The sequence below is a fragment of the Sciurus carolinensis genome, chromosome 5 (assembly GCF_902686445.1).
Source record: "Sciurus carolinensis chromosome 5, mSciCar1.2, whole genome shotgun sequence".
NCBI classification, from domain to species: Eukaryota; Metazoa; Chordata; class Mammalia; order Rodentia; family Sciuridae; genus Sciurus; species Sciurus carolinensis.
This window is the reverse complement of record NC_062217.1, coordinates 25,510,760-25,526,025: the sequence shown is the minus strand read 5'-3', so window position 1 is coordinate 25,526,025 and position 15,266 is coordinate 25,510,760. Positions and strand designations below refer to the sequence as shown.

General features: G+C 42.4%; 1 pseudogene; it reads right to left on the bottom strand.

Moving 5' to 3' along the window:
- LOC124985536 (uncharacterized) overlaps positions 1-15,266 on the bottom strand; it is a 282,243-nt pseudogene that overhangs the window by 197,767 nt on the left and 69,210 nt on the right.

Sequence of the window (15,266 nt, the reverse complement as noted above, 5' to 3'; positions counted from 1 at the left end):
CAGGGACTATCTAAAAGATTTTTTAAGCCGTCCTAGATATCTCCTTTCCCAGTTTTTCCTTTTAAAAGTTTTGGTCAAGCTTTTGCTAACCCCAACTGCCACCACCACCTCAGGCAGTTATGTGTTAAACAATTGCTGATAACTCTTCAACAAAACGCCTCAGGGCTGTCACACAGAATGAGTTTGAGGTAGGTTAAATAAAAACAAACTTGAAGAATTAAGTTTTTCAGAAAGCTGCCAGACAGGCCACACTGTAGCCATTTCATGAGAACAGGGCTTTCAGAGAGCTGCAAATTTGTTCCTTCCCTTTGAATGCTTCCTAGGTTATTTTTCAAAATATGGATACTGCTAGATGGAGCAGTTGGGGGTGAATGGAAATAAGGTGAGTTTAAATGCCATAAAAGTTCACTGTTCTCATTGAGATCCAGTCCTCTTTCTTGAAAAACACTCCTCAGATTGCTGAAAGATTTTAGTTAATTTTACAATTCAAAAAATACTTTGTCTTTAGTTTATTTTTACCAGTTTTCCCTTTGCTGATGTATAGGAGAGAAATTTTTAATTAATTTTATTCATGCACTATAATCATAAATAATAAGAAATTCATTGTAACATATTTGTACATGCTTATAATTTGGTCAATTTCATAGACAGAATTTTCAGAATATCCTTTACTTCATCACAGATGTACTTCTGAGATAAATATCTTAATGCAATATTTTTAAAATCAAAATTAAAGCAAAAATTCCATGATGATCCAAGTATCAAAATTCTAAGAGAACACAGGATCAACACTATTGTTTTTTCCTTTTGTGTCAGGCTCCAATACAATCTTGACTTCAATTAAAATTTTGGTAGTTTTTTCATTATGGACATTTTGTATGGATTTTTATTATTTTAATTACATGAAAATTTTATTTTTATTTCTGAATTTTTTTAGTACCTCCTTAAATTTTGTGTCTGAGTCAAGTGCCTGAGTAGCCCTCAGAGCTAAATGTGATTTTCAGATCACATTTCTGGGGTTTTTTGTTTGTTTGCTTGCTTGTTTTTTTTTTGTTTTGTTTTGTTTTGTTTTGTTTTGTTTTGTTTTTAATTCACTAAACTGAGATACTAGTTCTAACTCACATTTATATTCCATTGCAATATCTCAGGCTATTTTCAATATTACAATCTTAAAATCAAGCAGATTTTCAGTATGAAGTTTGGGGATGGAAGACAACGTACTTATACTAAAATAACTTCATAAATCTTGTAGTAGAGAAAAGTTAGGTAACTCAGTAAAAAAAAAATCATTACTGGTTTTCAGGTAAACTAACACAATGTGGGTTTTTTAAAAAATAATTCTTACTAGTGTTATTCAGGAAACTAAATGTAATGTTTGGCATATTCACCACACAAACTTCCCAAGACACCACAGAACACCAAAAGAAAATGTATTAGGTTTAGAAATATCAGTTTCAACTAAAATTATTCTGCTTCATGATTTCAGTTTTCAAATTAACTTCCTCTGAACATAAACTGATTGTAATATAAGAATTAGGAGTAAAAAATATGTGTCTGGCTTAATACATGGCAAAATTTCCAACCTGAGAATACAATTATTTGTGGGTAGGGGAAGATTGCCTATGTTGAAAGAAGCTATTTTGAGTGAGTGATTTCAAACAGCTTAGTACAAAAGCAATTAATTCTGGATGATTTGAGATTACTTCTCCTAAACTGTCATTAACAGAGATAGTGTTCCTATTAAGTTTTCAGATTAGTACTTTGTAGTAGCAGTCAGGGAAAGTGTGGAAATTTAACTTCCCCATTAAGTGTGCATTATTTGCTTTATTGTCGTTTCTTGTAATTCATGGCTCTAAACTTCACACTCTCCACTGAGCTTTTGAAAAGCTCTTAAAATCACTGTATCAATATTAGCTTATTTCTGGAAAAATTTATCTGCTTCATTACAGTCCTTATAAAAGCTAAGGAGCTGCATTGGATTTTCCTTTCTGCAGGTGAGTAAAGCTTCTGAGAGTCACTATCAAACTGTCATGAACACTGGTTTGGCCCTAATCACATACACTGTAAACATTGTTTTGTTTCTGTACAGGAACCAAACCCACTGTTTCAACAGACCTCTAGGTACACAAAGGATAGTAAGACTAAGAAAGAAAAGTCGAAAGGGGTCATACCACCTATCCTCTCTGGGACAATGGAAGAACATTTGCCTGAAAGACAATAATCAATCTTATCTTAAAAATAAAACAGATAGAGCTAACGATTTACAAACTCTTCTTATAACCAAACTCTAATGATAAAACATACATTAGAAATAAGAGGCCATAATCACTTATTTTATTTATTCATTCATCTAATCATATATATACTTACTACTTATTTAGCAGATGATAGAATTGTCTATCTGCAAAATATAAGGAAAAGAACCTCAAGAAGGTTAGAATAGATAAGAGTTTGAAAACATGATGGTATCTTAAAATCAAAAGCCTTTGGGTATATCAATCATTCATGTTATATAAAAATGTTAAACTAATTGGTTATATAACAAAAGCAATTAGAAGGTCCACTCACAAAAGCTAAAGAATATCAAACACATAGGAAGAGCCTTGAATCCTTCAAATTTCATGTTTGAAACTTGAAGGGCATGTGAGAGACACAAAGAAGCCACATGAAGTGATGATGAAGCCCAAATTAAAGACAGACAGTTAGGATAGACAGGTGATCCGTGGAATCCAGGAAGTGGAAGCAGTTTGGATCTGGAAGTTAGAGACTGTCTCTGGGAGATTGGAATGTCAATGTCTCCAGAGCCCTTTGATCACCAAGATTACCTGCCTATCCTACCCCTCCCAAAAGGTTGCGGACAGGGAATGACTAATTAATGCCCCCTGGGTGGGGGGGGCTGCTTCCTGCCTGGATCACTCCCTTTGGCTCTTCCCCCTGCCCAGCTGCTTCTCACCTTTTAACCATCCCACCAACATCTCCTGGGCCTGGTCACAAAGGCAGGAAGGAGAGAGATAAGCGGGGGAGAGAGGAGAACAAAGGAAACTTTAGTCTATAAGAGGCAGGGCACTCTCACTTCTGGGGATTCCAGAACACCAGCCATGGTGCCTTCCCCCTCCTGGAAGAAGTCTGTGTTACTACCTTGAAATAAAACCTACTCCTTATGCTTGCCTCGATGTGCTTCTTTCATGTTCAGACTTCAATATTTGAGGAAGCAGAACTCATCACTGATGACCAGAAGTATCAGTGATGAACCCAGGGGTAAGAACTCCAGTCTCCCATGGGTGTCACCTTTGTGATGTCACCCGCAAATGTGCTCAGGCAGGCTGCTAAGATGCTCCCTACCCACCAGCAAATGATTCAAAGAACCTCCACATAGATTTCCTCTTTGGCTCTTGAGGGTTAAAGATGGTTATAAGATAATGGCCTGAAAAAGTAAACGGCTACCCGTCCCTGTCCTACACCCCTGTCCCACACCCCTGTCCCACACCCCAGCGTGTCCAGCAAGGCTGTAACTAACACCAGGCAGTTCCTGGCTACTGCTCCCAGTGTCTTCTTCACCACCTGCACTGAGAGATCCATGAGCACCTGGGCCAGGTCCACACCTGTGCGTGTGTGTGTTTTCCGCTTATCGGATGTAAGGTAGCCATCTGGGCGGCCAGGGGCCTCAGTCAGCCCCTGAACAATTTCTCTTCCTCCAACTCAAGTTACCTTTGGGCCAGGGGGTTCGCTCTGGCTCAGTGTCACTCAGAGTCACTCTTGATTCCAGGCATTAAGACACTCCTCCGGCAAGAGTAGCGTGGTCCCCACTGTCAACACCCTTTTCTTGTTTTTCCATCACAGATCTAATGTGTTCCTAGAAGGACTGCAGGGATTCCAAGCTGAAATGGAACTTGCCTGCTGGTCCCTTTGCAATGACAGGTCAGTGGGAGCTGTCAATGAAGACACACAACCTCCCTCCCTGCTCCTCTTTAGATGATGGTCCAGGCTGGATTCCAGATGCCCTTGGAGGCCCTTGGTTGCTCCTGGTTCCTAGCCACCACAGAACCTGAGAACCTAGAGCAACACCAGCATTCACTGACACAATCTCAGGCGGTGGGGAAGAAAAGGGGGTTGTCGCCAGGAAACAAGCTGACAGTTTATCTGCACAAAAGCATGAAAATCCCCCAAGGCTGCCCACAGCCCTAGCACCCCTCACAGGTGTCAGCTGCACCTCCCTCGCTGCAGTCGCCATTCCCCAGAGTCCTTCATCCTATGGCTCACTCTTCCATCGCCTTTTGAGCTCAACTCAACATCCCTTCTCAGTGAGCGCTCCCTCACCACCCTACTTGAAATCACAGTTCTCTATCTCACACTCTTCTTCTCCCATATTTGATATATTTTTCTCCATAGTACCATCCCTTACCTGAGCTATTAAACATTTCACTTCATTCACCTGATTATTATACTGTAAGTTCTTCAGGGACACAGTTTTTGTCTGTTCTGTTCACTGCTCTATAGCTAATGCCTTAAACAGTACCTGCACCCAGAGACACTCAGAAGTATTTGCTGGATGGTCTTTTTAAAACGAGGAAAAGCCGAGTGCTGTGGTGCATACCTGTAATCCCAGTGGCCTGGTAGGCTGAGGCAAGAGAATCTCAAGTTCAAAGCCAGCCTCAGCAACTTAAGTGAGGCACTCAGCCATTCAGTGAGACCTTGTCTCTAAATAATATATGAAAAGGGGCTGGGAATGTAACTCAGTGGTTAAGCACCTCTAGATTCAATCTCCATGCCACAAAAAATAAAATAAAATAAAATAAAATAAAGGGAGAAAACCTAGATACTAGTTAAAGGCAATAAAGACAAATTTTATCCAGTAGTACAGGACAAAAACTTCAGTAGAGAAATGCACTCAGCTCTGATTCTGCAGAGATGACTGGATGTTTTAAAGGGAGAATGAGGAAGGAGCAATGACTGCTAGCTCAGAGTAAAAGAAGTCAAAACTTACAAAAAGCAGGCAAAGTGGATGGCCAGTGTCAACACAATTAGGCCCTCTGTGTCTATTAACTAATGCTTGCCAAAGTTAGGTCCTATTCTCCCTCAGAGAATGGAACAGAGCCCTATCCTTCCTGATGAGCACATTTCAAAGGAATGGCCTCAGGTCTTTGAGAAAGAGACTCCTGGGCAGCAGGAGACACATATCCATGACAAAGGGACAGAGAAAGGACTTACAACTGTATTTGTTTTCTTTCTTAAATGAATGCTCTAAGAAAAAGAAGCAAGAGTCTACTGTCCTATGTTAGCTAGAACAAAAGATAAATTCTTTGAGGACAACTGAATTTTTCCAGGCAGGGACTCACTGGAGGGCTGTGTCACTCACTCCATGGCCATGGTCTTGGGTTTCTAGAAACCCCGTTAGAGAGTTTTTAAGTCCGTTAGTTGGGTGCATGGGGAGGGTAAAATAATTCATCATAAAAGTTGCAGACTAAAATCAAAGCCTAGCTGGAAAATGTGTTCATGGGGGAACCTGACTAAAGTCAGGTCAAGGAGTTTCTGTGGATGGATGGATAATGGGCAGATGGATGATGAATGGTGAATGACTAACGGGTGTATGATGGATGATGGACGGCGTCCATGAGATGCATGCATTGATGGGAAGGGTCAAGAAGAAAAGATCTAAAGACATTCAAATTCAGATATAAAGTAGAAATCATTTCAGAAAAAAGGGAAACTCCTCAACTCTTCAGCAACTCTCTCAAACATGGTTTGATGACTATAATAAGATGCACTTGCTCATAAAAACTGCTAATCAGAGCAAGTTGATAGTTCATAGCTCATCTAGTGACCTGCTTTGTCTCCTGCAGGGTATTTTCTAGATCGGAGTATGTCTGCTCACTATTTAAAGTTCCTACTAAAGGCAGAGCTAAGGAGCTTACACAAAGGTCTCCCATGGACCCGATGCTATCTGTTCCTATTAACTTTTAATTAATGAAACATTTAGTAGTTTTTTTTTTTTTTTTTTTTTCCTTCCTTTCCCCTTGGCAGTCTGCCTCTGAGATGTGGAAGAGTTTTAACCCACTTTCCTCACATCCCCGCCCACTTCTCTGCTATACTCCACCTCTGGCTCATACTCAGATCCAAAAAAGTCCCCTTCATGGGATAACAAGGCTCAGGGCTGGTTCTCCCTCCAGGAAATGTCCCAATTTCAGGAGTTCTCCACCATGCTAGGTTCTAGCAATCTGCATTGCCACAACATTGCAACTACAACATTGGCCCAGATTTCTTTTCCTTTGGTTATCTTTTCATACATAACAAAAAAAAAATAAAATAAGAAAAGGTGATTTTATAAGTTAGCATTTGAACATAACTTGGAAGCAGGAGTAGATCCAGGGTTTATGGAAACTCAGATTTATATAATTGTGGAATTGGGGGGGGAGCAACCTCGCTATTTAAAAAAGAATTCAAAACTACAAGTACAAACTTAGGTATTACCATGTGAGCACTCCTCCCATGGCTTCCAAAGATGCCTGGGTGAGGAACCTGAAGTTTAAGATTCATTAGCTTCCCAGTCGATCCCCCTCTGCTGGGAGATATAAAAGACTGGAGAGGTTTCTACTGCGGCATTCAAATCTCTAGAAAATCGCTAAGCATAACAGTTTTCTATTACATCAATCCTCCAGACGCTATTCTTATCTCCCTTTCACAAACCACCATCCCTGCTGTTCCCTCTAATTTGGCAGCAGCAATTCATTATAAAACTGTGTGTGTGTGTATGTGGGACTGGGTTTGTGCAACCTCCCCCGATTTTGGCTTCAACAGCCCAGTTCCGTGTCAATTATGTAATAGCCAAAACAGGGAGTTTAATGGAGTACCAAAAGCACAGTTGTAGTTCTTACATAAGCCTACCATAAACCATAAAGCATACGATCTGCTCCCAGGTTTGGATATCTGAAATTACATAAGGTAAACCAAAAACAGATTCAGCAGTAAGATTTCCTTCCAAGCTTAAAAACAGTAAAAACCTTTTTACACTTAATTGACTAGTTTATACTGCAATAACATAGTAAGTTTTTAATTTGATAGGAAAAATAATCTTTCATGAGATTTGATTATTTTATCATGTGAACATAAAGGAATATTCTGGTACCGCTACTCAACTTTAACGGCTGCCTCTGCTCACTGAACTGTACTCCTCAGGGCTCCCATAAGTATTCTACATGGGATTAGGGGTCCCTGATAAACATCAAAGATTCTTGACAGAAAAAAAGTAAAAAAATTATTTAGACAAAATATATAAACATACGTGGCAAAATTCATCAACATAGCTCCTTTCCAATACCATTTTTCTCTTCTCATGGTTCAAATCCCACATTTTCTACTTACCTTAAACCACTGTAGCCACACCTTAGGTTACAAAGTAACAAATTAAAAGAAACAGTGCCCTCCAATGGGTGTCACTTCTGGCTACACATAAGAATCCCCAGGAGATCTATTAACCTAATAGATGCCAAGGCGTTACCCCAAATCCATTAGAACAGAATATGGTGGTGACAAAAGAGGATGCCTAAACATCAGTGTGACTGATGCTTTCTACTTGTATCTTCTTCTTACCTGAAAAAATAACTATAAATGTGAGCAGAGAGGGAGTGGAGAGAAATCTTTAATAACTGGAAACTCATGATTACTAATTCTCCATCAGATGACAAAATAAATGCATCTAGTAGTTTGAAAGTTATAAAGGAAATCCGTGGGCTCTTTTCTATCACTATCCGTGAGAAGTCAAAAGAATTCTCACCAATTTTCATAATAGACTTTACAAAATCTGTTTTGTGTTTTAAACCTTAGAGTTCTTCCTAATGAATATTTTAAAGGGCCCTATATTGTCTGAAAATGATATCTCTAGTTAAGGTCATGCTTATCTTCAAGGAAAGTTTTGATTTGAAGCAGAAATTACAGGTCTGACTTCCTGCGCTCTTCTCAGATGCTCTGGTAATTACTCATAACTTTACCAATGAGCAAATATTTTTAAAGCACTTATATAACAGGGAGTACAGGCGCCTTTGGTATCCTGCCAAGTGTACTTCTTTCCGTGTTTGTATTTAAAATAGAATGGTAGTAACATCACTTGTGAGCCTGAAATTTCTTCTGCGCACAGGCTCAGAATGGGGGGGGGGGCATAGCTCCAAGGAAATAACACATTCATACTATATTAAGACGAAGACACAGCTCAAATTATCCACAACTGGGGGTGGGGGGTCGCTTTAACCAACCTACCATCGCTTCTGAAACACGGAGGGTTCAACCTGGCAGCCCGCAAAGGTGCCAAATGAGCTGCAAGGTCTCAGTCGGAGCAGGTGATGTGGGCAAAAAAGAATGAATGTTCTGAAGACAGAAAAGCCAACAAATGCTGCGCTGCCCTGAGCCTGGCCGCCTCATTCCCTAACTCTGCACCTGTCTTCCGGTCGGATTCAGAAGGCAGGCGCCGGAGTCCAGCGCGATCGCAATCAGCTGGACAGTGCAGAAAAGGATTTGCTCACCTTGGTCAGAAAGAGCCAAGAAAGATGTCCACAGGCCACCACTGCCCTTAAGAAGACTCTCATCCTGGACCAGGTTCCGACACGCTTCCTCCTCCTCCTTCCCAGCAGGAGTTTTCAATTAACGGACACGTCTGGACTCCTGACTGACCGGTCAAGATTTCCGCAAAAGGGGACCACAAACTTGCCCAGAGAGCCGGCAGAGGTGGCGCTGGAGGAGAGCGCGGGGCGCCCCCGCACCTGGAGACGCTCCCGTACGCTGTCACCTCCGCCCGCCCACGCTCGCCCGCGGCGGCTGCGCTGGGCTCCGCGCCCCCGCACTCACCTCGGCTCAGGCACCGCCCAGGCCACCGCCCAGCTCTGGGAGCAGTGGGCAGCGGGGCGCCGAGGCCGGGACCTCGGGCACCACGACTGGGCGCTTGCCGCGTCGGCCGCGGTAGCGGCTGATGCTCCGGACGCCTCGCCCGGACAAAGAGAAGCCGCGGGTCCGGCGGCCGCCCAGCCAGAGCCTCCGAGCGCGCCGCGCACCCCGCGCGCCTTGCCCGCGAGGTGCTGTCCGCGGTGACAGCGGCCGGGCGGCGAGATAACCGCGCTGGAGGGCGGCGCGGGGCGACAGCGCTGCGCACCCTCTCCTGGCCGCCCGGAGACGCACAAGCCGAGCCCCGGGCGCCTCCTCCCGGCCCGCGCCCCTCGCCCCGCGCCACAGACCGCAGTCCCGCCGCCGGGAGCCTGCGCGCCCTCTGCTGGCCGCTCCGCGCTCGCTCCTGCGCGCGCGCCGTCCAGCTCCAGCTCCTGGAGAGCGGTGGGCGCGGCACCGGCGGCTGTTCCTGGCCAGTGCTGTCCCCAAGCGTAGGGAGACTCCAGGGAAAGGAATAAAACTGAATTGGCGCCCACTGGACAGGAAACTTAACGGAGTGGGATCTGCTGTTTTCCGCTTAGGACAGAAGAGGGAGCAGCTTCTCACTACAGGCACCAGGAAAATTGGGGGTTCAGAATTGGGAAGAACTTTGAAAGGCGGTAGGATTCCTAATTCTTCGGAGCCCAAAGCAGTCTTTGAAAGGGCTTGTGGAATAGGCAGGCGATTCTCTAAAAGCAGGCTTATTTCTGTGTTTCATAAGCACCAAATGTGCCTATGCACTGTTGAATGGATTCAAGCAAGCCTTGACCCCATTCTTAGTAAATAAATAAATAAATTGATGACTTCTCAGGGACCCAGTTCAACCTGAAACGTTGCGGTTCCCCTAAGCAGTGCAGCTAGAAGGTTTGAAAAAGCAAGCGAGACTGGAGCCTCTGGGTTCAAACGACAATGGAATAAAAGTCCATCTTTGCCCAATTTAGGTTGTTCTTTGTTGTTGTTGTCTAGGGGGTGTCGTTTTTTCAGACTATTGAGCAATATTTTATACAAGTTCTTTTTCTTAGTAACCTGGATTACATGGTGAAGGGAAATCATGAAATAGTACTACTTTTTTTCACACTATTGTCTTTTCAAATTATTCTATCCTATTTCCCTTTTCCATTGGAAGAATCTAGGGCAGATTTTATAGCTTGTCCTGTCACTTTCAGGTGTTAATAAACATTCTGATTTGCTGGTATTCCAGTGTCTAGTCCAGTCCAAATCAAAACCTCAATCTTGCTCCATTAAGCCTTCTCCAGTTTCCTCCTACCATCCACCAGCCTGACCCAAATCCAGAAGCCCATGTGGAGAAGCTAAGACCCTTTGCTAAGCTTTGCTTTCCTTTTCTGTGCTCCCTCCACAAATGAAGCCTGTATTCTCCCAGGTGGTAGTGGAGCCCAGTCCTACCCCTGCAGCCTCCTCTTCAGCTTCCTCTCCGTTGGTCCAGCTCAAAAACAACCTCTGCAGGGCAACATGCCCTGGTAGGCAGACCCAGCAGCCTTCCCTGCTTCCACACTGGCCCACAGATGACACTTGCATTTTTCGCCCATCAAACTCTACATGTTCAGGCTGAAGACACTGCAGCTCGGTGTCCTCATTCTCCAGTCACAGGTAACTCTGACTGGCCTGTGTCCTTGAAGCTCCTCAGGCAACTCTGGGCTCACATGTGTCCCCAAACTCTGAATAATACATACCAGGAGTTCTCCAAGAAGTTCTCTGGAAGCATGCCTTCCTTTACACAAAGTGGGCGAACCTTCCCTCCTCTCCCTGACACCCTGTCAATCTCACTCCCATCCTTCTCCCTTGATCATTCTGTGCTATCCTTCAGTTTGAGCTAACATGGTAGAAACCTCACTTGGCAAATTCTACGGTGATGGCCCAATACCTCTATTTCTAGGTGGAGATACTTAGCTCAGTGGCATCATGAAGATGACTCCCACAGGTCTCAAATCACAAGCGCATCACTGTCTCTAGTTGTTACACTCTAGGATCCAGCACGGTGTTCACACCAGGGTCACATGTCCCCCAACAGTTCCCAGCTCTTGACTGAGCATGGTGGGAACATGGGAGCTGCACCACTTCTGCCTGATACAAGCTCCCAGAACTCCCACCATCCCTCAGAGCTCCCTTACAATTGAGCCACCTTGGAGCTCTTCCTCCCACATCATTCCCCACACCCTCTCTTCATTCCCAAGTGCCACACCTGCACCACATGCCAGACCTTTGCACTCCTTCCCTCCTGCACAGATTCTTTTTTCTAATACAGGTTTATCCAATACAGTTCTTCAATGTCTTTGGAAAATTGATTCTAGGACCCACTGTAGATACCAAAATATGAGCACGTTCAAGTTCCTTAGATAAAATTGTATAGCCTTGTCATAGAACTTTTACACATCCTCCAATAGACTTTCCATTGTCTCTAGATGACTTATCATTGTCTCTAGTTGACTTATCATGCCTAACACAGTGTCAATGCTATGGAAATAGTAGTTGTACTGTATTATTTGGAAAATAATTGCAAGAAAAAAATTCATACATGTTCAGTACAAATGCAACCACCATAGGCCTAATAGCATTTGTGATCAGTGAGAAGGACCTGCAGATATGAATAGACAGCTGTATATCTTTTGCACATCTAACCAATTCTGCCTGGGCATCTGCTTCTCAGAGGTTCCAAACCAGCACCATCAATTATGGTACCCAGAAGCTAGTCCAATATAAGTGCTATTTTAAAGTTTGCTGTATTTAACATTGTGCTATATTTAGAAACTATGGAGAGAAGAGTAGAATGTTCTTCTGTGGGGGAAAACTGGAACCCAGCAGATATCTTCGTAGAGGTCCTCTCCCAAACCCCAAAGCAGAGCCTGATGGAACTCAGATGCAGATAGTTTACTCCAGAAGGTGATCTGAGGAAGAAGGAGTAAGAAAACTGAAATTTATGAGACAGGAAAACATGAAAAGGTAATATAAAGGCCATTCCCATTGGCAACAGTTCACAGATGCACAATACCACCGTGATCTCCAAGAAGCTTAGGAAAAGTCCTCTCAGAATGCTTATTTCAAAGTCATGAGCTTGAGTATTCACTGTCTGGCTCCTATTCTCAGCTGATCGGAATTGCCTTTGGGACTTAAAGCTCCAAGGGCATCCAGGGCTTTAGAAAAACAGAGAGACCTTTGGCAGCATCCTTCAGGTAGGATGTAGTAAACTTAAACTCAGGAGGTTACTTCCATCAGAGCCTGGAAGAGAGTAGACAAAAGAGAATGTGGTAGAGAGCATCAAGGGCATGCCCTAGGAGCTGAGAGTTAAGAGGCCCTGAGTTTGGTCCCCAGAACCCCAAAAAAAGTCATGAATGACACCTGGGCAGAAGACTGACTGACTAAACAGCCCAGAAGTTATTGAATCCATGCCTGTGGAAAGGGTCAGAAGCTAGGATTGGAAAGAGGGACAGACTGAACTGTGACCTACTCTGAGAGCCTCAGTCAAGAGCCCGGGGAACTCTGGAGCATATATGGAGCAGGGTGCTAAAGTCTGTTCCTACCAGCTCACAAGTGACAATTGTGACATTTTTAGGAATTTTGTGGGCCAATTGTTAAATAGAATCATTATTAGAGATTAGATTATCTAAATCTACGATTATATATATACATGTATCTATATGTATGTGTGTGTGTATATATATGTAATATTGCAAATAAACACTCAAAGCTCATTACTTCTCAATTACTACATGACTGGAAAAGTAGGTTCTTGAGTTTATTTACAGCTACTATGTGTATCATAGAAAGTCCACATGATACGTACTATTTGCATCTATTCCCACCTCCAAATTCAGTGATATCATTTTTATAGGTTAAAATCACAGAAATTGGCAGCTCTGCAAATCAGGGTGTTTTGCCTCTGAGGCAGTGATGGGGCACTTCCCGCTGCAGAGATGACATGAGCAGAGCTGCCCTAGGCAGGGCTGAAAGGCTAGACCTCCGCCCTTCTGGAGCCACCACTGGAGGCTGATTCCCTGGGGAAGGTGTTCTCTTACTGAGGGACCCTCTGCAGGCCAGGAAGGCATTGAAGGAGTCACCATCCAGGCCATTTCCTCCCAATATTACCAACAGCTGGAGTGACAGGGCCTGGAAGCGAATTCTAGGCTGAGCTTCTCTGTATCCTCCACAACTGGCATAGAATTGCTATATTTCCTTCTTTAAAATTTAATATCTTACTCCATCAAAATACCAATGATATTCTTCACAAAACTAGAAAAAAAAAAAACAGTCCTAAAATTCATTTGGAAGAATAAAATACCCAGAACAGCCAAAGCAATTCTAAGCCAAAAAAGCAATGCTGGAGGCATCACAACACCTGACTTCAAATTACAGTACAGAGCTATAGTAACAAACTGCATGGGACTGGCATAAAAACAGACTCACAGACCAATAGTGCAGAAGACACACAGGCAAACCCACACAGATGCAGTCATGTGATCCTTGACAAAGGTGACAAAAACATACACTGGAGAAAAGATAACTTTTCTAAAAAAAATTATTGTTATTTGCAGCAAGATAATTTTCAAACAGTGGGGATAATTTTCAAAACAGTTCCTCTCCCTGAACAAAGAAAGCAAGGGACTTTTGTTAGGGAAACATACATATTTATAGAGGAAAGATTCATCATCACATGTAGAGGTGGGTACATTGTTGGGCATGCTCAGTTCAGTATCAGCCTTCATACACGCATGTTCAAAAATGGCTGGACAAGGGATGTAGCTCAGTGGTACAACACTTGCCTGGTGTGTGCAAAGCCCTAGACTCCATCCCAGCACCAAAAGAAAAGAAAAAAACCTAACTCATAACCTGGGTGGAGAATTCAGTGTTATAATAAAATGATAATGAGCAAAGTTTACCTTAGGTTGCCTAGAAAAGGGTTGGATACTTAGATTGGTTGAACAAATGGTGCTGGGAAAACTGGTTATCCATATGTAGAAGAATGAAACCAGACCTTATCTCTCACTCTGTACAAAAATCAACTCAAAATGGAGCAAAGACCTAAGAATTAAAACAAAACTTTGCAACTCTTAGAGGAAACCATAGAATCAACACACTAGCAGATAAGCACAGATAGTGACTTTCTCAATGGGACCCCTAAAGCTCAGGAAATAATGCCAGGAGTTAATAAACGGGATGGCATCGAATTAGAAAGTTTCTGCACAGCAAAGAAAACAATTAGGAATGTGAAGAGAGAACCTACAGAATGGGAGAAAATCTTTGCTAGCTACTCTTCTGACAGAGGATCAATATCTAAAATATATAAAGAACTCAAAAAACTTTACACCAAAAAATCCAATAACCCAATTAATAAATGGGCAAAAGATCTAAACAGACACTTCAAAAAGAAGAAATACAAATAGAAAAAAAATTCATGAAAAAAATGTTCAATATCAATGCAATTAGGCAAACGCAAAGCAAAACTACACTGAGATTTCATCTCATGCCAGTCAGAATGGCAGTCATCAAGAATACAGACAATAATAAATGCTGGAGAGGGTGTGGAGAAAAAGGAATACTTTCACACTGTTGGTGGGATTGTAAATTAGTACAACCACCACAGAAACCACTAGGCAAAAGACTAGGAATGGAACCAACATGTGACCCAGCTATGCTACTCATTGGAATTCAACCTAAAGGAGTATGTGATTAATTTACATAGAATAATATATGTGGTTTCTAGTTTAAAACATGAAAGAAAAAGAATTAAGGTCATTATACTATAGCAATACATGTTTATCCGTGTTTATAGTAGCATAATTCACAATAGCCAAACTATGGAACAAGCCTGAATGGATAAAGAAAATGTGGTGTATAGACACAATGGAGTTTTATTCAGCCATAAAGAAGAATGAAATTATGTCCTTTGCAGGAAAATGAATGGAACTAGAGATGATTATGTTAAGCAAAGTAAGTCAAACTCAGGTCAAGTGATGTATGTTTTCTCTCATACGCAGAAGCTGGAGAGGAAAAAGGAAAAAAATGGGGTTGAATCTCATGGAAATCAAAGGGAGATCAGTAAAAAAGAGGAGCAAGAAGTGGGAAGCGGGGAGCAAGGAGGAGGAAGTGCTGGGGAATGATATTGACCAACATTGTTATATTGTGTTTATGTACCAATATGTAACAATGAATTCCATCTCAACCATAATGCACCAATAAAAATATGAAAAAAATTTAATGGGTCTTTTTTACAACTCACCCTTTCATAGATGATGTAGCCCCTAGAGGCTCTATGTAGAGGTCCTATTTCTCCCTGCATAAAGCGAAGACCTAATCCACCTCTAAAACAATCAAAAACTTAAAGCTCATAGGCAGTCTGTTTATTG